The sequence below is a fragment of the Odontesthes bonariensis genome, chromosome 8, assembly GCF_027942865.1.
Source record: "Odontesthes bonariensis isolate fOdoBon6 chromosome 8, fOdoBon6.hap1, whole genome shotgun sequence".
Lineage (NCBI taxonomy): Eukaryota > Metazoa > Chordata > Actinopteri > Atheriniformes > Atherinopsidae > Odontesthes > Odontesthes bonariensis.
Window position 1 is genome coordinate 27,381,792 of NC_134513.1, and position 24,418 is coordinate 27,406,209.

General features: G+C 42.5%; 7 non-coding genes across 7 annotated transcripts; 5 read left to right on the forward strand and 2 right to left on the reverse strand.

Annotated features, from left to right (window-relative positions):
• Positions 1 to 1,095: 1,095 nt before the first annotated feature.
• Positions 1,096 to 1,169, forward strand: trnan-guu (transfer RNA asparagine (anticodon GUU)). The gene has a single exon. It is a non-coding gene; the product is annotated as a tRNA-Asn (tRNA).
• Positions 1,170 to 3,788: 2,619 nt separating this feature from the next.
• On the forward strand, positions 3,789 to 3,899 carry trnal-caa (transfer RNA leucine (anticodon CAA)). Its single transcript has 2 exons — positions 3,789 to 3,826; positions 3,854 to 3,899. It is a non-coding gene; the product is annotated as a tRNA-Leu (tRNA).
• Positions 3,900 to 8,133: 4,234 nt separating this feature from the next.
• trnam-cau (transfer RNA methionine (anticodon CAU)) lies at positions 8,134 to 8,206 on the reverse strand. Its single transcript has one exon. It is a non-coding gene; the product is annotated as a tRNA-Met (tRNA).
• A 10,394-nt stretch (positions 8,207 to 18,600) lies between these two features.
• trnar-ccu (transfer RNA arginine (anticodon CCU)) lies at positions 18,601 to 18,673 on the forward strand. The gene has a single exon. It is a non-coding gene; the product is annotated as a tRNA-Arg (tRNA).
• A 3,279-nt stretch (positions 18,674 to 21,952) lies between these two features.
• On the reverse strand, positions 21,953 to 22,034 carry trnas-gcu (transfer RNA serine (anticodon GCU)). The gene has a single exon. It is a non-coding gene; the product is annotated as a tRNA-Ser (tRNA).
• A 799-nt stretch (positions 22,035 to 22,833) lies between these two features.
• trnai-aau (transfer RNA isoleucine (anticodon AAU)) lies at positions 22,834 to 22,907 on the forward strand. The gene has a single exon. It is a non-coding gene; the product is annotated as a tRNA-Ile (tRNA).
• Positions 22,908 to 23,645: 738 nt separating this feature from the next.
• trnar-ucg (transfer RNA arginine (anticodon UCG)) lies at positions 23,646 to 23,718 on the forward strand. The gene has a single exon. It is a non-coding gene; the product is annotated as a tRNA-Arg (tRNA).
• The last annotated feature ends 700 nt before the right edge of the window (positions 23,719 to 24,418 follow it).

The window sequence follows — 24,418 nt, forward strand, 5'->3', positions numbered from 1 at the left end:
CAGTCAAATGTTCACTCAAGTCTCATCACGCAAAAAAACAGAACTCTTGCATCTACCGCCATGAGGGGGCAGCTCGAAGCCACGCTCACTGCCAACAAAAGACAGGCAGAGTGTCTGTGGCGCAATCGTTCAGCGTGTGTGGCTGTTAACCGAAACATAAATAAATCGAACACATACTCTAATGAAGGGATGAGAGGTGGTAGTGATCGATGCCACGCCCACAGACAGCTACAGCAAGTCTCTGTGGCGCAATAGGCCAGTGCGTTCGGCTGTTAACCGAAAGGTTGGTGGTTCGAACCCATCCAGGGAAGAGTGTGTGTGTACCAACAAATCTACCGGTCAGCAACTAGTTGTAGGTTTGGTAGCAAAGCGATAGCTGTAATGGGTGACTTGTCCCACTGAACACACAAGTTATCCTTTAAGTCATTTGGTTGACAAGAGTTAAGGTGCCAAAGCATGCTGAGCTTTTTGATGAGAGACATTACAATTGTATTGTAACTGGTAATCTTGCTGTATAGCACCTCCTACTTTTCGGTTCAAGTTTGACATAGATCAGCAGCATTTCACTCAAGTCTCATCACGCAAAAATTCAGAACGCTTGCATCTACTGCCATGAGGGGGCAGTCAAGCTCGAAGCCACGCCCACTGCCAACAAAAGCCAGGCAGAGTCTCTGTGGCGCAATAGGTTAGCGCGTTCGGCTGTTAAACGAAAGGTTGGTGGTTTGAGCCCACCCAGGGATGAGTGTGTGTACCAACAAATCTACCAGTCAGCAACCAGTTGTAGGTTTGGTAGCAAATTGATAGCTGTAATGGTTAACTTGTCCCTCTGAACCCACAAATTATCCTTTAAGTCATTTGGTTGACAAGAGTTAAGGTGCCAAAGCATTCTGAGCTTTTTGATGAGAGACATTACAATTGTATTGTAACTGGTAATCTTGCTGTATAGCACCTCCTACTTTTTGGTTCAAGTTTGACATAGATCAGCAGCAGTTCACTCGAGTCTCATCACGTAAAAATACAGAACACTTGCATCTACCGCCATGAGGGGGCAGTCAAGCTCGAAGCCACACCCACTGCCAACAAAAGCCAGGCAGAGTCTCTGTGGCGCAATTGGTTAGCGCGTTCGGCTGTTAACCGAAAGGTTGGTGGTTCAAGCCCACCCAGGGACGAGTGTGTATACCAACAAATCCACTGGTCAACAACCAGGGGGGTATTCCTCGAAAGTAGCTAAAGTAAGCCAGGCTATAGCCAGAAATCGTCGCTTGAACTAGCACCATCTCCCAATTAAGCCTCAAGTTACTCCACAAAGACATTTCAGCTGCATCTCAGCGAGGCTAATCCAAGCGAGGCTTACATAGCCTGCCTAAGTGTGAGTGCACGAGGAACGTAAGAAGCCCTGACAAGTGGATGGTGGAAAAATGGAGATGGCAGAAAAGGAGAGCAAGACAACAGCTCTAATTTTTTCGGCAGCTGAATAAATAATGCTGATGGAACTGTATGAGGATTTTAAAAGTGTCATCACCAGAAATGATAATACAGCTGCGATCAAAAAAGCGAAGAAACGGCATGACTAACAACTGCAGACAGACTAAACGCCTAAGTTCTGAAAGTTTCAATTGTTAGACATTTATTTTACTGTACTCATGTATTTATGCTCTCCTCTTCGTGTTATAATGTGTTTACATAAAGCATGCTGAATTGTCTCTGTATGTGATGTACACCACAAATATACTGGCCCTGCTCACTTTATTAATAACTCAATAATCGACACGCATCATCATACTTTGTGACTATATTATCGTGAGTGTGTGACCCACATATTATTTTTTCACTGTTACATCTCAACAGGAGCAATCTTAACAGCCAAAAGCGTACCTGGCAGCAGGTGAAGGTAAAGCACAGGAAAATATTTCAGAGTGGTAAGTAGCCTTTGAAGAAATGTGTTTGTCCAATAAAGAGAGCAGCAAACTATATATGGAAGATACTGAAAATAAAAAAGATCAAGCTCGAGATTATGAAACTGGAGAGGGATGTTAGTATAAATTCAGATAAAGGAGAATTTCGTGTTGTGAACTGTATTTAATTCTGTTTTCTCTCCACAGCTTGAGAAACATGTAATAATAATTAAACAATTCAACACAACTTGAACTCAAACTTGTCATTATTGTATGCTTCATGCAAAGTGTTAGAAATGTGTTTTTTACATTTATATTCACAGTGGGGTGCAATGAGCTAAACGTGTGGAAAGTTATAAATCATCTCTGTCCATTTAGCCTTCTTACACTTGCTCTGACTTAAACTGCTACTGTGTCAATGCTAAATTATGAAAAGAAGTTCTAAGTCAAAGGTCACAACAATAAGGATCAAAGGAAATATGTGTCCCTGTATAGGTCCCTCACTGTGTCAGGAGAAACTGAGTCCTTTCAGGCACTGGAACTCAATGAAGAAAAGACTTGAGCCTGAAAAGTTGTCCACAACACAAAATGTATAAAATATGAAGTATACTATAAAATTTAAGATGGCTCTGTCAGAAGTCAGCTATGGTGCTTGAGAATTTTAAGCAATGAACTTGTATTTAATTTGGCCAAAGGTCATTTCTATCCGTGCCCTTGTTTTAGCATGTGCATGTGCATGTGCATGTGCATGTGCACATGCCCTTGTTCCTGGATCAGGATATGGCGTGAGGAGGTACAGCCAACAGATGTTTGATCCAGCACTTAAAGGATAAGACCGGTTTTTTGACATTGGGCCCTTGATTTCACATTATAACATGATGTTCTACTCACCCCTGCTTGTTGTTGAACATTTGGAGCTGTTCCGAAGATATTCGAGAGGCGTCTGGCTGCTCTCTTGAGATATTCGGCCATGAAACGGTTTCCTATGGGCAAGCTTATACAGGCACAAACTATGCTGTTAATAATTTATTAATTACTCTACACTAGCACTGATAACGTGGAGGTGCGTCGCTTACTTAAAAAAATCCGGGTTACTAATTTTGAATTTTAGCCGAATGAATAAATAGGCAGCAGGTCTGTGGGCTGTCTGTGGCAGTAGCACGAGGAGGACGTCAGTAACACCCACTTTACGACAAAAAAAATCAAAATTACAGTAACCCGGATTTTTTTAAGTAAGCGACGCACCTCCACGTTTCATGGCCGAATATCTCAAGAGAGCAGCCAGACGCCTCTCGAATATCTTCGAAACAGCTCCAAATGTTCAACAACAAGCAGGGGTGAGTAGAACATCATGTTATAATGTGAAATCAAGGGCCCAATGTCAAAAAACCGGTCTTATCCTTTAAAGTCAAAGTTCAGCTCTGTTACCACCATCACAGCGTCCTCAGTGGTGCCTCTTTGAATGATCACAAACCTCCTGAAATCCACAATATGAGTAAAAAACATTCAAACTTGTGCAGGAGCATTACATTTACCTTTCTTTGGGCTCATGTCATTTCTGTATTCCCCGTTTGCTCAAGTATGATCATTCACTTTAAAACAAAAGAAGGAAAATCTGAATAACAACCCATGGCCTCTGGCCCTCTCTTGCTTTCATTACTCATCCAGTGACATCACTCCCTGGCCAATCAGTGGCCTGCAGTCTGTAGACGTCACATTTTCGGCTGGACTCAACTCGAATCCCTGCCGTGTAGGTGCTAAAAATGTAGCTGCTACCAGCTGCTACTACCTCATGAAAAACCCTAAAACCCGAGTCGAATTTAGTCAAGTGGAGTAGCGTTTTGCATTTTGGTTCACGTTTCTCATATTTTACACGGTCAGGGAAGTAATGGTGTCAGGATGGCCGAGCGGTCTAAGGCGCCAGACTCAAGGCTTCATTCCTTCCTTAGGACAGGGACTTCTGGTCTCCAAAAGGAGGCATGGGTTCAAATCCCACACCTGACACTAATTTATTGCTTAAATCTCACTTTCTTATTAGAAGACCGTGAAGAAAGCCATGTCAGGCCATGGTGAAAAAGGGAATTTATCTCTGAAGACGGGCCTTTAGTTCCTCCCATTAACATACACAATTCTGATGTGCGATGAGGCAGTTCTCCTGCTACATTAAGCTCTTTTCCACTCGTACTTACTCACAACCACCTCAATGTGGGTGGGGTCGTTATAGCAAGGAGGTCCAAAAGTCGCAGCAGTTTTAATAATCAACAGATGTTTGATCCAGCACTTAAAGTCAAAGTTCAGCTCTGTTACCACCATCACAGCGTTCTCAGTGGTGCCTCTTTGAATGATCACAAACCTGAAATGCACAATATGAATAAAAAACATTCTTTCCCTGCCATTTGCTGCCTTTGTGTACCTCAAGTACTCTGGAAAAGATTTCCCTTCAGAATTGCTTTGACTCTGTATTAGCCAATTTCCTGACAATACCAGTTATGTCACTGTCCATGAGCTTTACTGGCCACAACCCTGGATCATTTGAAAGTAGATCCTCACCTTCAGACTGGCAAATGTCCATTAACCCTGCCCCCTCCTGCTCTTGCTCCTTACTCTGTGCTGCGCTGTCATCTGCACTGCTGGCACTGGCCCTGTTGTCGTCACCATGGCCTGATGAGGGGCTTGGTTCTGTATCATGGATTCAAATGGAGTTTAGTTAAAGCATGCAGGTTAGTGATGCATGGACGTTAATGCATAGAAAAGTTAAATGCATGCAAGTTACAGTTATGCATGCAATCAAATTGACTCCATACTTAGCTGTAAAAGTGTAACCCTTAAAAGAAGGGAAACATCTTATTGTGAATCATTTTTAAAGTGACATGGTACTCTTTGCTACTTTCTCACCATCTTCTCTGCTGGTCCTCCTCCTGTCCTGCTGCACTTCAGCAGTGGTGGTGTCACTGGCCGCTGCAACATTGCCTGATGTGGAGCCTGGCTCTGTCTCAGTGATGAATGCAAGATAAGTTAATACAGGAAAAGGTTAAAGCATGCAGGTTTCAGTTATACATCCAAGTTAGATGTATATTAATATGTTAGCCTACCATTTGCTAACATCTAGTGTTTGAAAGCTCAAAGTCAGTGAGTGAACTTACCTTTCTTTGAGAAAAACTGAGTGACCAGTTGCCTGCCTCTACTGGCCCTCTCGTCTTTCTCCCGTCTTTCCTTCCGCTTCTGATAACCCGACTTCATTCTAGATTATTTCAGTCAGCTCACCGTCCATCATGTGTTTCAGACAGCCGCTCCGTACACCTGCCTGCATTTCGGATGCGTTCAACTACAATTCGATCAGAACTGGACCGCACCATTTTGCAAGAGGGGGAGGGCCGAGTAAATGTCAATATGCCAAAGAACTAAAGAAAAGTTATTGAAATCGAAAACTGTGTTTAATTAGTTTATTTTCCATTAAAAATGTTGTAATTCATTAGAAAATTCTAAGAATGGGCAATAATATTAATATTATATTATCACTACCTCCGAGGGCCCCCCAGGCTGCGCTGGGCCCTTAGAAACGTTATCACCTTTCCCCGCCTGGTGGCGCCCCTGGTGATGCCCGCCTCCACCAGGCTGTGCACCTGCTCCACCTTCGCTAAAAATAAAACCACCGCACTGTTCATGCGGGCAGCGGACTTTACCGAACCGTGCCCGATCACCTGCCCCACGGCCAGCGCCACTTCCTCCACGCTGCACGGAGAGCCGGCACCGACTCTGATACACTTAGCCTTTCTCTCAGCTCTTCCACTCACACTCCTCTCACCAGCAGAAGAAGAAGAAAAGGAGGAGTGAGGATGCGCAGTGGTGGAATAGGGGGAAGAGGCCGAGGAGCACGAAGACACCGTGCTGTCCCAGATGAAATTCGGGCCATAATTATAGATCATGTCATCATTCATAGCCACATAATTTAGCTTGTTTTTTGTTTGTGTTTATATTACAGTATATGTGTGCTATGTATATTTTTCTTTTCCTTCTACAGTACTATACTGTATGGAAGTTACGTACTTCACAGTATTTGTGTGAATAAAAATGGTTGGTATGAGTGTATTGTGTGTGCTTTGAGGCTACTCTTACTGTGAAACGTTTTTCCTTCAGTTTTATACACTATTGTATTCTGTTAGGTAGTCCTATGCCATAGTGACAAAACATCTAAACATTTTGACTTGTAGTGCTCACACAATGCCAAAAGGACAATGCATTTTGGGTGCACTGACTATTTGAATGAGAAAGAAACTTCATTTTGACACATGGCTGAACTGTTTAGGGGGAGATATGAGCTTTTGCTGGTGAACCATGGTGTTTTGCTGAACCATTCAGTTTAGTTTAGCAAAAAGTACTAAAGAGTGTTGAAAACGTCCGGTCTGTTTCAAGAAATGAGCCTAGGCAACTGAGAAAGATCTTTGCAATTTGGGTGGCACTGACTCTTTTCATGGGAAAGGAATCAGGTCTGAAGCATGGGTGAACAGTTTTGGGAGAGATATGTGCTTTTGCAGGTTAGCTATGGTGTTGTGCTGAACTATAAGAGTGTTATGCCAAATGATGTTAGAGTTTTGAGAATGTAATTTCTGTTTCAAGAAATGAGCCAAACCAATAGAGAAAAACTGTAATAGGATGTTTGTTTGAATGGAAGGATATATAAGAAACAATATAACTTGATACTTACTGTAAGATTGTTTTTTTAAGTCGGCAGAGACAACGGCTCGATGAAAAATCCCTCTTCTGTAATGGCTAACTTTTATAATCCTCTAACCAAACGAAAACAAAATCTTTAATTTGTTTTTTTGTTGGTTTTGTTAGAGGAGGGGGAGCGGGAGCGGGATGGAAGGGAGGTTAACTCCAAGTTAGGGCTTCACCGTGATTGGCCGAGTTCCATTGTGAGCTCGGGCGTTGATAGGCTCGGTTCATTGCGAGTCGGTGCGACATTGGCTAAACCGTTCAATGTGAGAATGGAGAAGTGCGAAGCCTATTGGAGGTGAGATTTAGACTAACGTGAGCGAGGTAGCGCCAACGAGGCTTAAAAATCATAAACGTGCATGTATTGTCAGCCTAGGCTCACTTTCCCACACCCATTCATTGGTCCTGCAGACTTTGCTAAAGGTATGTGATAGCCACTTGCCCAGCTCACATGGATTGCATGGCAATCAAATAAGTGGATGGTAGGAAATAAAATCTTCTAATCTGCAGCCCCCTGTGACACCTATGGGGGGCGAGAACGGCAAAACCGAAGAAAAATGTGTCTGACATGACAAGTTTAAGTAGATAATAAAGGAAGCAGAAACTGAAAGACGACAAATATCTGATTGCAAGGCATCTCTAAAAGAGCGATGGTTTGAATCCCCATAACTCGGGTTTGACACAAGGCGACAAAGATCTGATTCCAATGCTTTTAAAAAAAAGAGATGGTTCGAAACCCCATAAGTTGTGTTTGACACCTTCCACACTTTGGAGTGACTGAGCTTCCGAGTGGGCTTTCTGCAGCTCCAACAGAGAGCAATCGGAGCCAAGTTTCCAGCTGTAACTTAGGTGAAGTGCTTTAAACACATCAAAACACCTGCCCCGTGTGAGGGTCGACCTCACGACCTTCAAACTATGAGACTGACGCGCTGCCTACTGCACCAACGAGGCCTGCAAAACAGAAATGTGCATGTATTGTCATCCTAGGCTCACTTTCCCACACCCATTCATTGGTCCTGCAGACTTTACTAAAATATGTGATGACATGGCCTGTTGAGCACGTAGCTACTTGTTCAAAAGACCTGTTGTCTGGACTAGAGGTTAAACAATCAACTCACAAGTTTCTTTATCTGGCTTTCATTCTCATTTTGAAAGTTTATGGAAAGTTGTAAAAGAGGTAGTTTCACGTGGGATAAACTTGACTGAATTGTCCCATGTCAGTCTATGTCAAGAGGAGCAGAGTCTGCAAAGGTGCTTTTGTCATACAGCGTATTCTATTATGTCAGCGTGATGAACTTCCTATCCTTTGTCATGGGTCTTGGCCAGGGTGCAACTTGCTTTTCAAAAAGAGAGATGGTTCGAATGCCCATAAGTTGCGTTTGACACTTTCCACACTTTGTAGTGAGTGAGCTTCCGAGTGGGCTTTCTGCAGCTCCAACAGAGAATAATCGGAGCCACCTGTGCCCAGCAAGTTTCCAGCTGTAACTGAGGTGAAGTGCTATAAACACCACATCAAAACAACTGCCCCGTGTGAGGGTCGAACTCACGACCTTCAGATTATGAGAATGACACGCTGCCTACTGCGCCAACGAGGCCTGCAAAACATAAATATGCATGTATTGTCAGACTAGGCTCACTTTCCCACACCCATTCATTGGCCCTGCAGACTTTGCTAAAGGTATGTGATGCCCACTTGCCCAGCTCACATGGATTGCATGGCAATCAAATAAGTGGATGGTTGGAAATAAGATCTTCTAATCTGTAGCCCCCTGTGACATCTATGGGGGGCGAGAACGGCAAAACCGAAGAAAAATGTGTCTGACATGACAAGTTTAAGTAGATAATAAAGGAAGGAGAAACTGAAAGACGACAAATATCTGATTGCAAGGCATCTCTAACGCTAGTCGTCCATTGTTCCGTCACGTCAACTTAACTCGCCGGATTGGATGCCTAGTGTCGCCGTGTTGCTACTACAGTGGGCGTGTATACGGAGTTGTAGATAGAACATACGGTAGAACGGCTCCGGGGGAAAGTAAATAACTTGTGATTTTAATCAACCAAAGTTTCGGAGTTTCGGAGGGAAATTAATGTGTATAAATCATCAGCAATGGAACATTATTTCATATTGCACCATGGATGTGGATCTGCTAGTGAGGAGAGCTGCTATTGTGCTGCTGATGCGACACAGGAGATCTCCTTCTCGCTGCATCACCTGTCCCTGCACCTTTTCTCTGATTTGAAAATGAAACATGAACAAGACATGTTGTGAAAACATGGCCATGGGTGTGATTTGGTTCTTTTGTTGAAATGAATGCCTATCACAATTATTGGTAACGTTGAATCCACTACTCCACCTCTGCCAATGAAAGAATTTGATGCACTGGATTGAACCTCTATTCCTTGATGGTCATTACTTTACTGCAAAAGTGGAGATGCTCACAATTGCCTGATGTTTTAGGTGTGTTTATTCGCCTACAATCGTTTTAGCACAGCCATTCTGGCCACTGCTGCTGTTCATTTTGCCCGCAATAGCAATGACATGAGCAATACCCGAAATGTTCAGTGGTGAATAAACAAAGGGAAAAAAAATACATGATCTACTGTCATTGGGTAACGCACTACGTCTGCCGTGGCAAATTTGCATAAACCTCGAGTGAGCCCAATTTTTTGACGTGCCGCAGGTCTCCAGCTCGCCGTGTCAGAATCCCAGCATGCTTTGCGAGCACGACGACAACGATCGGCCGGATTTCATTGAAAATTAACTGAATACGTTGGATACGGCTTGCTTTGACGGAACAATGGACGACTAGCGTAAAAGAGCGATGGTATTACCCAGTACGTCTTTTGATTTGCTACCCAACCTATAGGTCATCCGGTAGATTTGTTGGAGCACACACTCGCCCCTGGGTGGGCTCGAACCACCAACCTTTCGGTTAACAGCCGAACCCGCTGGCCAATTGCGCCACAGAGACTTGCTGTAACTGTCTGTGGGCGTGGTCTCGATCATTACCACCTCTCACCCCATCATCAGAGTGTGTGTTAGATTTCTTTATGTTTGTCATAAGGTTGATATCTGCTGAGTAGGTAACAAGTAAAGTAGCACACAACAAGTAGTCAATAACTTCCTGGTCTGACTTGTTAAAGAAAGAGGTTTGATGTTAAATTTTTTCCCAGGTTCCCTCATTAGGTCTCTCAGGCTTTTTGAATTTTTTTGTTTTGTGTGTGACTTTCATAGCAATATGACAGAAAGGTTCTTTTTTAACTTTGCTTGTGCAATTTTGACAAAAGACAGAGGAGCCTCCAAGTTGAGTCATGCATTACACTGCACTTAAAGGGGAACTCCGGGGCATTTGAAGCGCAATCCCATTGCTAGAGGTTGTCAAATACTGATAGTAGGACACACACTGGTGCAAATCTGCGCTCCCTGTGCGGAGATTGCGCTGTTTGCGCAGCCTGTCATGCGAGGCTAATACGTGGTGGCTAAGGGGTAAGTGATAACCCTTCCACATAAAACAACAATTTGCACACTGCAGAAACGTCACACCACTTTATAAACCATCCGACAATAAAGTCACAAGCCTTACCATCAAAACCATATGCATGGTTCTCACATTACTGGCATGGGGACGTTACAAAACAACTTTATAAACAGCATGTCACTTACCTGTTGTTTGTATGCTCGCGCATGTGAAAGCCCAAAAGAGTCAATGGACGATACTCCCAAATACAAAGCAATTATCTTCTCTACAAAAACTGCGTTCAAGTATTTAAGACATTACAACAATACATGCCCAGTAATGTTGTTGTCACCCTTGGAAAAATATTTTGCCAAGGAGCGTGTATAATGCATAAGGAAAGATTTTTTTATATTTATATTAATTATATATACATTTATAAATTCGTTCATATTTATATACATTTTTTTACCCAAAATTTCCCCCATCCCAGATCGCCAAATGCTCCAAGTCCGCGGACAAAAACATTTTGTCCGACAATAGACCAGGAAATTTCTCTTTTTCCGTACCATTCGTGGATGCCCATGTCATTTAATGACAAATGGCATTTCTCTTTGCTGCTCAAAATGTTATTAAGCACCGTGTTACACATCAAAGTATCAGAAAAACTTGATCATTCTTTTAGTTTTTAAAAGCCACAACGGTCCTAGAGCTGCTGGAAAGAGTTAAGCGAGCCCTTCTCTAAAGAGAAGTAGTAAATCAGCTGGCTGTAAAGTGTTATTTCAAATCAAGTGGTGCGCATAGGATGACTCGTTAAAAACCAACGTCCTATTGAATTTGTGACAGGGCTCGATTAAATTGACATTCTAGTCATGTCATTGGAAAACAACAGCAGAAGTGTCTTAGGTTTACGCTACTAACAGTGCCAAAACTTGGTTCCCTCATTCTCTGACCAGGAATCGAACCCGGGCCGCGGCGGTGAGAGCGCCTAATCCTAGCCACTAGACCATCAGGGACCCAAAAGCAGTGCACGCGGTACAGGTTGCAAGACTGTGGTAAACTCATTCCTAACTGGCAAATTAATTGGCATAGTGCATTGTACTGAAGTTGTGAACATTTTAGCCTTAGATGAAAGCAATTGTGCGCATCTGGAGAATGAATCCAAGCAAGCACAAGTTTCACACTTTAGACTTCTCTCTTATTTGTAGAGTGCAAAATAAGTTTTCCAGGAGAAGAGTCTTTTTCTTATCTTCTTAGTTTTATTTATTATTAAACTTCACAATTTCAAAATGCGCGGGGAATGGCTTCGGGAACAATGGCAAAAAACAAATTTCTGATGTGTGCGCGCTACCGCGCTGCACGTCCACGACTTCTTTATCTGGGGAATCCCAATTGGGCCACGCCCACTTCAGCAGGTAGGTCCGTATTTGGACATGTGCCTCACACGGGAGAATAAATCAAACTGGAATGAGAACAGCATTAGTGACATGTAATTGGACACAACACACAGCAACATTATTATATTATATATATTAGTCGGTGGTTAAAGTTAGTTTCTTGCTGTTTTTTGCTGGTTAAACTTCAGTTTAAGATCTTTCTAACAAGCCCCTGATCGTCTCTGTGGGCATATATTAATAACCCCGTGCGTAAAGTGTGAAATGTCTCAATCAGCCTCACCTTTTCCCCGGCGCACTTCTGCACGTTACTGTATGAACACGTTGTTGTGAGTTACACAAAAACATGGGTATTTACCTTGGGGGTAATCAGAGTCACCCACATGAGCTGCCACCACCCCATGAGAGAGCAGTGTCACCCATAGTTGCCCCGACTCTCTGTTCAAACAGAGTCGGTCACCCCCCCCCACCTGCCTGTTTTGGCCACACTGCGGCGGTGGGCAGCCAGTCTCCGCTTCACATCCACCTTAATGTTGGACCACTTCTTCTTCACCTCTGGTCTGCCTGTGAGGCTTCTCAGACCCCACAGCATTGACAGCATTGACAGTCTCAGGCTCTCCCACCCACTCCTCTTAGTTTGCTGCTTATGCCGGAGGACAGCGTGTCAAAGAACAAATTTTTTTGGGCCTCCACTTCAGAAAGTAGCACCGACATATCGCTTTCCGTGAAGTTTTTCTTTTTTCCCGTCTTATTCAGTCTTTTTTCTTTATTTTCTGACCGTACACAGAGGGGAATTGCAGGTGCAGGGCTCATTTAAATATGATTTGTGAATTTAAGTAGGGGCGTGGACAGGGAGGAGTCGGCTGCTCCGACATGTGCGCTCGATTCCACGTTGATTGGGATGTACAAACGATATATGCTTGGATTGATTCAAATTCAAATTCAAATTCAAAAATACTTTATTTATCCCAGAGGGAAATTAAATGTTGATGTAGCTCAATTAAATCAAAGAGTTATTATAGTAGCTGATGGCTGTGGGCAGGAAAGATTTCCTGTAGCGGTCCGTTTTGCATCCAAACTGAAGAAGCCTTTGACTGAAGAGACTCTGTTTTCCAATAACAGTCTCATGGAGAGGATGTTCAGGGTTGTCCATAATTCTCTTGATTTTATGCAAAATCCTTCTTTGCATTATTGTCTCCAGAGGTTCCACAGTCGTCCCCAGAACAGAACCAGCCTTCCTTATCAGGTTGTTGAGTCTTTTTAGGTCCCTGATTCTGATGCTGCTGCCCCAACAGATGACGCAAGAGGAAATGACGCTCTCAACAACAGACTTGTAGAAGATCTGCAACATCTTGTTGCAAACCTTGAAGGACCTTAGCTTCCTCAAGAAGTACAGTCTGCTCTGTCCTTTCTTGTAGATGGCTTCACTGTTGTGTCTCCAGTCCAGTCTGTTGTCCACATGAACACCAAGGTATTTATATTCCTCAACCACCTCCACTTCTTCTCCCATGATGGAAACAGGGTTTGATCTGACCCTGTTTCTCCTGAAATCTACAATCATCTCCTTTGTTTTGTTAACATTCAAGATGAGATGATTGTTCCCACACCATGCCACAAAGCGGTCCACCAGCTCTCTGTACTCAGCTTCTTGTCCATCTCTGATACACCCGACAACTGCAGAGTCATCTGAATATTTCTGTAGATGACAGGAGTCTGACTTGTACTGGAAGTCTGAAGTGTACAGAGTGAAAAGGAATGGTGAGAGTACAGTCCCATGTGGTGCTCCTGTGCTGCTGATCACCTGGTTAGACACACATTTCTTCAGTCTGACAAACTGTGGTCTGTTTGTCAGGTAGTCATTAATCCAGGTGATTGTTGAGGCCTCCACCTGAGTCTTCTGGAGTTTCAGACTAAGCAGATCAGGCTGGATTGTGTTAAATGCACTGGAGAAATCAAAGAACATGATCCTCACAGTGCTGCCTGCTTTGTCCAGATGACAGTGGGTTTGTTGAAGCAGGTGTATGATAGCGTCTTCAACTCCAACTCCATGGCGATAAGCAAACTGCAGGGGGTCCTGATATGTGCTGGTTTGCTTACACAGGTGAGTCAGCAGGAGTCTCTCCAGGACCTTCATGATGTGGGATGTCAGTGCAACAGGTCTGTAATCATTGATGTCTGAGGGGTGAGTTTTCTTTGGTACCGGAACCAGACAGGATGTCTTCCACAACAGTGGTACCTTCTCTTGGGTCAAGCTAAGGTTGAAAAGGTGTTGCAGAATCCCACAGAGCTGCTCTGCACAGGCCTTCAGGACTCGGGGGTTGACACCATCTGGACCTGCAGCCTTGTTCCGGTTCAGTCTCTCCAACTGCCTCTTCACCTGACTTCTAGAAACAGAAAAGTGGGAGGGGGAGGCAAAGGGGACAGCAGCATCTCCTGATTGGGTTGAAGACAAACTAGTGGAAGCAGAAGAATCCATGACTGAGGTGGAGGTGGAGATGTTACAGGAAAGCTGTGGGTCAGAGGAGGGTGGGATGTCTCTTTGGCTGGGAACAGGAGGAGAGGATGGTGAGCTTGTTCCTGAACTGAACCTGTTGAAGAATGTGTTCAGCTCATTTGCTGTGTCCAGACTTCCATCCATCCGATCCTCCCTCTGCTTGAGGCCTGTGATCTTCTTCATTCCTGACCACACATCTCTGATATTGTTCCTCTGCAGTTTACTCTCAAGTTTCTTTCTATACACCTCCTTGCTCTCTCTGATCTTGACTTTGAGCTGCTTCTGTATACTCCTCAGTAACTCCCTGTCTCGCTCCCTAAAGGCTCTTTTTTTCTTGTTCAATAGTTCCTTTAGCTCACTGGTGATCCAGGGTTTGTTATTAGGGAAGCATCTCACTGTTCTGGTGGGGATGGTGTTGTCCACACAGAAGTTAATATAGTCAGTCACACACTCAGTCATGGCATTAATGTCCTCTCCATGTGGCTTACAAAGAGAAATCCAATCGGTTGCATCAAAACAACCCTGTAAGGCTTCTTCAGCTTCCTCTGACCATTTTCTAACAGTCTTTTTTGTGACAGGTAGTCTTTGAACAAGGGGTTTATATGCTGAACAGAGAAAAACAAGGTTGTGATCTGATTTTCCCAGGGGAGGTCTTGATTTGGAAATGTATGAATCCTTGACATTTGTGTAAAACAAATCCAATGTCTTGTTTTCTCTGGTAGAGCAGCTGACAAACTGTTGAAAAGTTGGCAGTGTAGCAGAGAGTGAGGCATGATTAAAATCACCAGATATTGCCACAAAAGAATTGGGGTGTTGAGTCTGTATCTTAGCAACAACGGAACTGATGACATCACATGCAGTGTCGGCAACAGCTGAGGGTGGAATATAAACAGCCACCAAAACAACACTGGTGAACTCTCTTGGCAAATAATATGGACGAAAACTTACTGCCAATAGTTCAATGTCAGGACTGCAGAGACGACTCTTCACAGTAACATGTCCTGGGTGACACCATCTGTTGTTGACAAGCACTGCCAATCCACCCCCTTTCCTTTTCCTGCTAGTCTTTATATCTCGATCTGCTCGTACAGTCAGGAAGCCCGGCAGAGAGACGCTGGAGTCGGGTATATGATCCTGTAGCCATGTCTCAGTAAAACACATAATGCTACATTCCCGATATTCTTGCTGAGTCCTTATCAAGGCTAAAAGTTCATCCAACTAGTTAGCTAACGATCTTACATTTCCCATGATGCAGGATGGCAGAGATGGTTTGAACTTCTTCTTTCTTTCTCTCCTCTTTGCTCCTGCTCTGCATCCACGACGCCTCCTTTTCAATTCCAGTGGGATTTCTGGCTTCAGTTGTCGAATTATTTCTGCTTTTCCAATGTTATTCAGCTGCTCCCTGTTGTAAACCACCTTGTTGCTATGGTGATGCATCATGACAAAAGAGTAAAATATACAAAAGTATTGGGAAAAATTAATCCAGCTGCACAGCATCCAAGGCAGGAAGGAACAGTTGTCCAAAAAATGCAATTTCTTCCAAGAAATAACAGGAATGAAATTTAGAGAAAAAGAAAAATCTCAATGTGAGGTACAGAGCTACTCCAACATGCTGCCACCCTCAGCAGCGCATTCTAGAACACAATGATGCGTGCGCACAGATTTGTACATCCGACGTTGGGGGTCATTTGGGTTTGAGCGTACGCCAAGTTTCAGTAGGAAATCCACGCAAGTCTTTGTACATGAGGCCCCTGGAAAAGATGATGTAACATTCAGCAAAATCACAGTTGCCATTTGACCAACTCTGAAACCCTTTCTACACACTCTTAATTCAAACTCGTTTGGTGTGCATATGAGTGTCCTCTAATGTCCACTTTTCTGATATAAGTAAGAAAAAAGAATTATTGTGTCAAAAGACTGAAATCTTTCACTTTTGTTAAATGGATTAGAGGATCGTTTACCCGATTCCTTAAAGTTGTGTTTTTTATTTTGAATAGTCACGTGGATAAGGCACTGGCCTCCTAAGCCAGGGATTGTGGGTTCGAGTCCGATCTGAGGTGTATAGCAGAGTGGCGCAGTGGAAGCGTGCTGGGCCCATAACCCAGAGATCGATGGACCGAAACCATCCTCTGCTATGTATAACTTTTCAAATCAACATCTCTCATTAAAAAAACCTGGAAAAGATGATGTAACATTTATCAACATCACAATTGACACTTGACCAACTCTGAAACCCTTTCTACACACTCTAAATTTGAACTCGTTTGGTGTGTACATGAGTGTCCTCCAATGTCCACTTTTCTGATATAAGTAAGAAAAAACAGTAATTGTGTCAAAAGACTGAAATCTTTCACTTTTGTGAAATGGATTAGTGGATCGTTGACCTGATTCCTTTTAATGTTTTTTATTTTGAATAGTCACGTGGATTTAGGCACTGGCCTCCTAAGCAAGGGATTGTGGGTTCAAGTCCCATCAAAGGTGTACAGCAGAGTGGCGCAGCGGAAGCGTGCTGGGCCCATAACCCAGAGGTCGATGGACCGAAACCATCCTCTGCTATGTATAAATTTTCAAATCAACATCTCTCATTAAAAAAACCTGGAAAAGATGATGTAACATTCAGCAACATCACAATTGACAGTTGACCAACTCTGAAAGCCTTTCTACACACTCTTAATTCAAACTCGTTTGGTGTGCACATGAGTGTCCTCCAATGTCCACTTTTCTGATATAAGTAAGAAAAAAGAATTATTGTGTCAAAAGACTGAAATCTTTCACTTTTGTTAAATGGATTAGAGGATCGTTTACCCGATTTCTTTAAGCTGTGTTTTTTATTTTGAATAGTCACGTGGATAAGGCACTGGCCTCCTAAGCCAGGGATTGTGGGTTCGAGTCCCGTCTGAGGTGTGTAGCAGAGTGGGGCAGCGGAAGCGTGCTGGGCCCATAACCCAGAGGTCGATGGACCGAAACCATCCTCTGCTACGTATAAATTTTCAAATCAACATCTCTCATGAAAAAAACCTGGAAAAGATGATGTAACATTTATCAACATCACAATTGACACTTGACCAACTCTGAAACCCTTTCTACACACTATAAATTTGAACTCATTTGGTGTGCACCAGTGTCCTCCAATGTCCACTTTTCTGATATAAGTAAGAAAAAAGAATTATTGTGTCAAAAGACTGAAATCTTTCACTTTTGTTAAATGGATTAGAGGATCGTTTACCCGATTTCTTTAAGCTGTGTTTTTTTATTTTGAATAGTCACGTGGATAAGGCACTGGCCTCCTAAGCCAGGGATTGTGGGTTCGAGTCCCATCTGAGGTGTGTAGCAGAGTGGCGCAGCGGAAGCGTGCTGGGCCCATAACCCAGAGGTCGATGGACCGAAACCATCCTCTGTTATGTATACAATTTCAAATAAAACTCAACATCTGCTGTACCTGTCTATGGGCGTGGAATTTCCAGAGTGTGTTGCTCCACATGCGGCTCTCTACTATACGGACTTTACGCTGAAGATGCCCGCTGGAACAGGAGCATTTCCGGAAAGATGCTGGCTCGATTAAATTCATTCTGGACTCTCTATCCGACCACATGAAGACCTCGGGACACTTCTGTTTGGCTTTAGGGACCCTCTACTCACTACCACGTAAGTGTTATGTTGTTTGGAGCTGTAGAAGAGGTGTAAAAATAGCGTTTTGTAACGGCGATACCATATGCCCCACTCTCCTCCAGGCTAACGACTTTTGGCTGAAAACGGTCAAATCAAAATTCTCAAAACACATCAGAATTAAAGGATAAGACCGGTTTTTTGACATTGGGCCCTTGATTTCACATTATAACATGATGTTCTACTCACCCCTGCTTGTTGTTGAACATTTATAGCTGTTCCGAAGATATTCGCGAGGCGTCTGGCTGCTCTCTTGAGATATTCGGCCATGAAACGGTTTCCTATGGGCAAGCTTATACAGGCACAAACTATGCTGTTTATAATTTATTAATTACTCTACACTAGCACTGATAACGTGGAGGTGCGTCGCTTACTTAAAAAAATCTTGGTTATTGTAATTTTGTTTTTTTCGTCGTAAAGTGGGTGTTACTGACGTAATCGTCGTGCTACTGCCACAGACAGCCCACAGACCTGCTGCCTATTTATTCATTCGGCTAAAATTCAAAATTAGTAACCCGGATTTTTTTAAGTAAGCGACGCACCTCCACGTTTTCAGTGCTAGTGTAGAGTAATTAATAAATTATAAACAGCATAGTTTGTGCCTGTATGAGCTTGCCCATAGGAAACCGTTTCATGGCCGAATATCTCAAGAGAGCAGCCAGACGCCTCGCGAATATCTTCGGAACAGCTCCAAATGACCAACAACAAGCAGGGGTGAGTAGAACATCATATTATAATGTGAAATCAAGGGCCCAATGTAAAAAAAACGGTCTTATCCTTTAAATGATTTTGATGTCAACTCAACGTATGTACTCCCAACTTCCCGTAAATTATCCTGAAGTGCATTTTACTCCGGATAATTCCTTTAAGTTGTGTTTTTTATTTTGAATAGTCACGTGGATAAGGCACTGGCCTCCTAAGCCAGGTATTGTGGGTTCGAGTCCCATCTGAGGTGTGCAGCAGAGCGGCACAGCAGAAGTGCCTCAGTGGCCTAATGGATAAGGCACTGGCCTCCTAAGCCAGGGATTGTGGGTTCGAGTCCCATCAGAGGTGTGCAGCAGAGTGGCGCAGCAGAAGCGTGCTGGGTCCATAACGCAGAGTTACATGGACAGAAACCATCCTCTGCTATGTAAAAATTTTCAAGTCAAACTCAACATCTCTCAATAAAAAAAACCTGTTAAAGATGATGTAACATTCAGCAACATCACAGTTGACAGTTGACCAACTCTAAAACCCTTTCTACACACTCCTAATTCAAACTCGTTTGGTGTGCACGAGTGTCCTTCAATGTCCACTTTTCTGATATAAGTAAGAAAAAAAAATTATTGTGTCAAAAGACTGAAATCTTTCGCTTTTGTGAAATGGATTAGAGGATCGTCTACCTGATTTCTTTTTATGCTTTTTATTTTGAATAGTCAAGTGGATAAGGCACTGGCCTCCTAAGCAAGGGATTGTGGGTTCGAGTCCCATCTGAGGTGTGTAGCAGAGTGGCGCAGCGGAAGCGTGTTGGGCCCATAACCCAGAGGTCAATGGACTGAAGCCATGCTCTGCTATGTATACATTTTCAAATCAAACTCAACATCTATCACTAAAAAAAACCTGCAAAAGATGATGTAACGTTCAGCAACATCACAATTGACACTTGACCAACTCTAAAACCCTTTCTACACACTCTTAATTTGAACTCGTTTGGTGTGCACATGAGTGTCCTCCAATGTCCACTTTTCTGATATAAGTCAGAAAAAAGAATTATTGTGTCAAAAGACTGAAATCTTTCATTTTTGTTAAATGGATTAGAAGATCGTTTACCCGATTTCTTTAAGTTGTGTTTTTTATTTTGAACAGTCACGTGGATAAGGCACTGGCCTCCTAAGCCAGGGATTGTGGGTTCGAGTCCCTTCTGAGGTGTGTAGCAGAGTGGCGCAGCGGAAGCGTGCTGGGCCCATAACCCAAAAAAATCTGTTATAGATGATGTAACATTCAGCAACATCACAGTTGACAGTTGACCAACTCTAAAACCCTTTCTACATACTCCTAATTCAAACACGTTTGGTGTGCACATGCGGCAGAGTGGCGCAGCAGAAGTGCCTCAGTGGCCTAATGGATAAGCCAGGGATTGTGGGTTCGAGTCCCATCTGAGGTGTATAGCAGAGTGGTGCAGCGGAAGCATGCTTGGCCCATAACCCAGAGGTCAATGGACAGAAGCCATCCTCTGCGATGTAAAAATTTTCAAATCAAACTCAACATCTCTCAATAAAAAAAAAACGTGTTAAAGATGATGTAACATTCAGCAACATCACAGTTGACAGTTGACCAACTCTAAAACCCTTTCTACACACTCCAAATTCAAACTCGTTTGGTATTCACGAGTGTCCTCCAATGTCCACTTTTCTGATATAAGTAAGAAAAAAGAATTATTGTGTCAAAAGACTGAAATCTTTCACTTTTGTTAAATGGATTAGAGGATCGTCTACCCGATTTCTTTAAGTTGTGTTTTTTATTTTGAACAGTCACGTGGATAAGGCACTGGCCTCCGAAGCCAGGGATTGTGGGTTCGAGTCCCATCTGAGGTTTGCAGCAGAGTGGCGCAGCAGAAGCGTGCTGAGCCCATAGCCCAGAGGTCGATGGACTGAAACTGTCCTCCGCTATGTGTACATTTTCAAATCAAACTCATCATCTCTCACTAAAAAAGAACCTGGAAAACATTATGTGACATTCATAGCATCACAATTGACACTTGACCAACAAAGAAACCCTTTCTACACACTCCTAATTCAAACTCATTTGGTGTGCACGAGTGTCCTCCAATGTCCACTTTTCTGAAATAAGTAAGAAAAAAAGAATTATTGTGTCAAAAGACTGAAATCTTTCTCTTTTGTTAAATGGATTAGAGGATTGTTTACCCGATTTCTTTAAGTTGTGTTTTTTATTTTGAATAGTCACGTGTATAAGGCACTGGCCTCCTAAGCCAGGGATTGTGGTTATGAGTCCCATCTGAAATGTGTAGCAGAGTGGCACAGCAGGAGCGTGCTGGGCCCATAACCCAGAAGTTGATGGACCGAAGCCATCCTCTGCAATGTATAAATTTTCAAATCAAACTCAACATCTCTCATTAAAAAAACCTGTTAAAGATGATTTAACATTCATTATCATCACAATTGACACTTGACCAACTCTGAAACCCTTTCTACACGCTCTTAACTCAAACTGGTTTGCTGTGCACATGAGTGTCCTCCAATGTCCACTTTTCTGATATAAGTAAGAAAAAAGAATTATTGTGTCAAAAGACTGAAATCTTTCACTTTTGTGAAATGGATTAGAGGATCGTTTACCTGATTTCTTTTTATGTTTTTTATTTTGAATAGTCACGTGGATAAGGCACTGGCCTCCTAAGCCAGGGATTGTGGGTTTGAGTCCCATTGAGGTGTGTGGCAGAGTGGCGCAGCGGAAGCGTGCTGGGCCCATAACCCAGAGGTCGATGAACCGAAGCCATCCTCTGCTATGTATACATTTTCAAATCAAACTCAACATCTATCACTAAAAAAAAAACTGCAAAAGATGATGTAACATTCAGCAACATCAAAATTGACACTTGACCAACTCTGAAACCCTTTCTACACACTCTTAATTCAAACTCGTTTGGTGTGCACATGAGTGTCCTCCAATGTCCACTTTTCTGATATAAGTAAAAAAAAAGAATTATTGTGTCAAAAGACTGAAATCTTTCACTTTTGTTAAATGGATTAGAGGATCGTTTACCCGATTTCTTTAAGTTGTGTTTTTATTTTGAACAGTCACGTGGATAAGGCACTGGCCTCCTAAGCCAGGGATTGTGGGTTCGAGTCCCATCTGAGGTGTGTAGCAGAGTGGCGCAGCGGAAGCGTGCTGGGCCCATAACCCGAAGGTCGATGGACTGAAACCATCCTCTACTTTGTAAAAATTTTCAAATCAAACTCAACATCTCTCATTAAAAAAAAATGAGAATGTAGCAAAATAAAGGGGAATTAGCTCAAATGGTAGAGTGCTCGCTTTGCATGTGAGAAGTAGTGGGATCCACGCCTGCGTTCTCCAGTCATCTTTCCTTTGTTCTTTTGCTCTCTGGAGGAAATGATTAACAGCTGGATGTGGCAAACGTGGGTGTAAACTGAAAGAAAGACAGCTCTTTCACATTAGCCTGAAGTCAGACTCAAAATTCTTCACTATAGATTCAATCGCCCAAATGAACTTAGTGTAAGCAAATAAAAATATTGCGACAAAAGCATTGTTTGAAAAGCCTGCTTGTAAAAAGTCGAATCAGAAATATTAACAAACTAACAACTTAAAATTCAAAGCCAACGAAAATGGGATTCGACCCCATGCGTGCAAAGCACAATGGATTAGCAGTTCATCGCCTTAACCGCTCGGCCACCTCGTCCTCTCGCTTGTAAGTTTGACCATAAAAATTTCCATCTTAAACTACAGCTGGTATAATTTCGATCCCAAATTGAAGCCTCATTAGATACACTGGCCTTGCGTGCAGAGGGTATGAATTCATCCCTCTTTCACAAAAATTGAATCATTATTATCTAAATGTGGTTTCATGTAGGGATGTTTGATTTAAAATTGGGCGAAACAAAAGCAATTACACTTAGGACAAGTCAAATTTACGGTTGGGGTTATTACAATCTCTTCAGTATATACCCAAATCCATTCATTTAGTCACCACTCATAAGGAGTTACCAGAGGTGAGTGTTGGAAGGAAGATCGACTGATAGAACGAGATCCTCCAGTCGTGGTCTGCTAAGTGACAAATGTAAAAGCTGCTAAGTACTTTGCTAGTTATACTCCATGTCAGAAATCCTCTGAATGGCATGCCATTAAAGTCGGACGATTTTACCAGTCTGTTACTGGTAAAAATAAAAATCCAAAGTTAAGCTGATGTTGCGCAATGATCTTGGCTTCCCCATACTGCCTACACTCAAGCAGTACAAAAAGATGAGAGACTTGAATGAGTAAGTTCTATCACGTCGAGTCATTGTAGCATATAACAAATGATAAAATAATTGCATTCAAAGCATTTTTTGAAGAACTAAAAGTCTTTCAACTCCCCTGCTGATAACATCCAAATCCGCAATACCAAAGGCAAGCTGTATAGAATGTTTGTGTGACTTAAATAGGTAACAGAGAAAACACTGAGAGCACTTATTCTCGCACAAATGTGCAACTCAAGATCAGGCCGGTTAGCTCAGCTGGTCAGAGCGTGGTGCTAATAACGCCAAGGTCATGGGTTCAGTCCCCATACTGGCCATGAATATCATTAACAACAGCACATGTGTAGGCGCCCTTCCAAAACACATGACTTTTAAAGATATATCAATATAGTTGATGCTGCTTGTCCTGGAACGGATCCCAGGGGAAGCAATGTGAGCAGACATCCCTAGCCCCGATTCTCACAGGACATAATCTACACCTCTTCTCAGGTGGACACACAGAAATACCAATGCAAGACCAGCAATGTATTATTTCTTGTGAGTCCTGGACCTTCCCTCAGGCCTCCTCACCGTGCAACTGATCCAAAATATCTCCCCTGGGGGGAATCTACATGATATTCTGACCAGATGCCCATACTGCCTGATCTGGCTTCATTCAAAGAAGAGCGGCAGAGACTGTATTCTCAGCGTATTCCAGATGACTACGCTTATCACCCTGATCCAAGAGGGTGAGCCTAATCACCACAGAGTGGAAGATGATTTCAGCCCTAATGCATTCGCAATCTCATTCATTTTGTCACCACTCATAAGGAGTGACCAGAGGTGAGCGTTGGAAGGAAGATCGACTGGTAGAACGAGATCCTCCAGTCGTGGTCAAAATGGTCTGATCCCTAAACTCTTCCACTTGAGGCAGCAACTGGTTCTAAGCAAGAAGAGGGCCCTCAACCCTTTTCCAACTGAGGATCAGAGCCTCAGACTTGGAGGCACAATTTTATTCCTGGCTGTGTCAGACTTGGCAGCAGACCATTCCTGTACCAGCCAGATGACTCAGGTGAGACCATGTGGCCTAACGGACAAGGCGTCTGACTTCGGATCAGAAGATTGAGGGTTCGAGTCCCTTCGTGGTTGTCTTGTTTAGTTGTATGCTGTCATTACTGTACAGAAATCAAGAGCACTGTACTAAGTACTAACCAAATAAACACATGGTGAAAGCTGCTAAGTACTTTGCTAGTTGTATTCCACACTGTAAAAAAAAAATGTAATAAAACAGACTTTTACTGTTTATTTGACAGATTTTTTCTGTATTTTTAAAATACCATTTAATTTACAAAAAGAGACTGTGATTTTACATGACAAATGTAAAATAACAGGAAATCACTGTAACTGTGAAAACACACAATATTTCTGTTCTGTTACACAAAAAATTAGAAATACATATATTTATTGTTAAATTATGTTCACAAATGTAGCGTGATTTCACAAATATTTGTCTGTTATTTAATTAAATAAACTGTAAAATTCAACTTTAAAACTCTAAAAAAAAGTTTAAAAATCATTTAAAATTACTGAGAAATTAATAGTAAAATAACTATTTAATTTGTAATTTCACTATAATTTCTTTGTTAATTGACTAATTTTTTCATTGAAAATAACTACAATTACTGTAATTTCCTAGATGGTAACATTTAACAACATTATACAGTATTAACATTTATTTTGAAAGTACTTCAGCATGTCTGAATCAGGAGACATTCTACTGCTGCAACGTCTCCCTGCACAAACCATGGATGTATTATATTATCTTAGAACTTATAATACTTATAATACA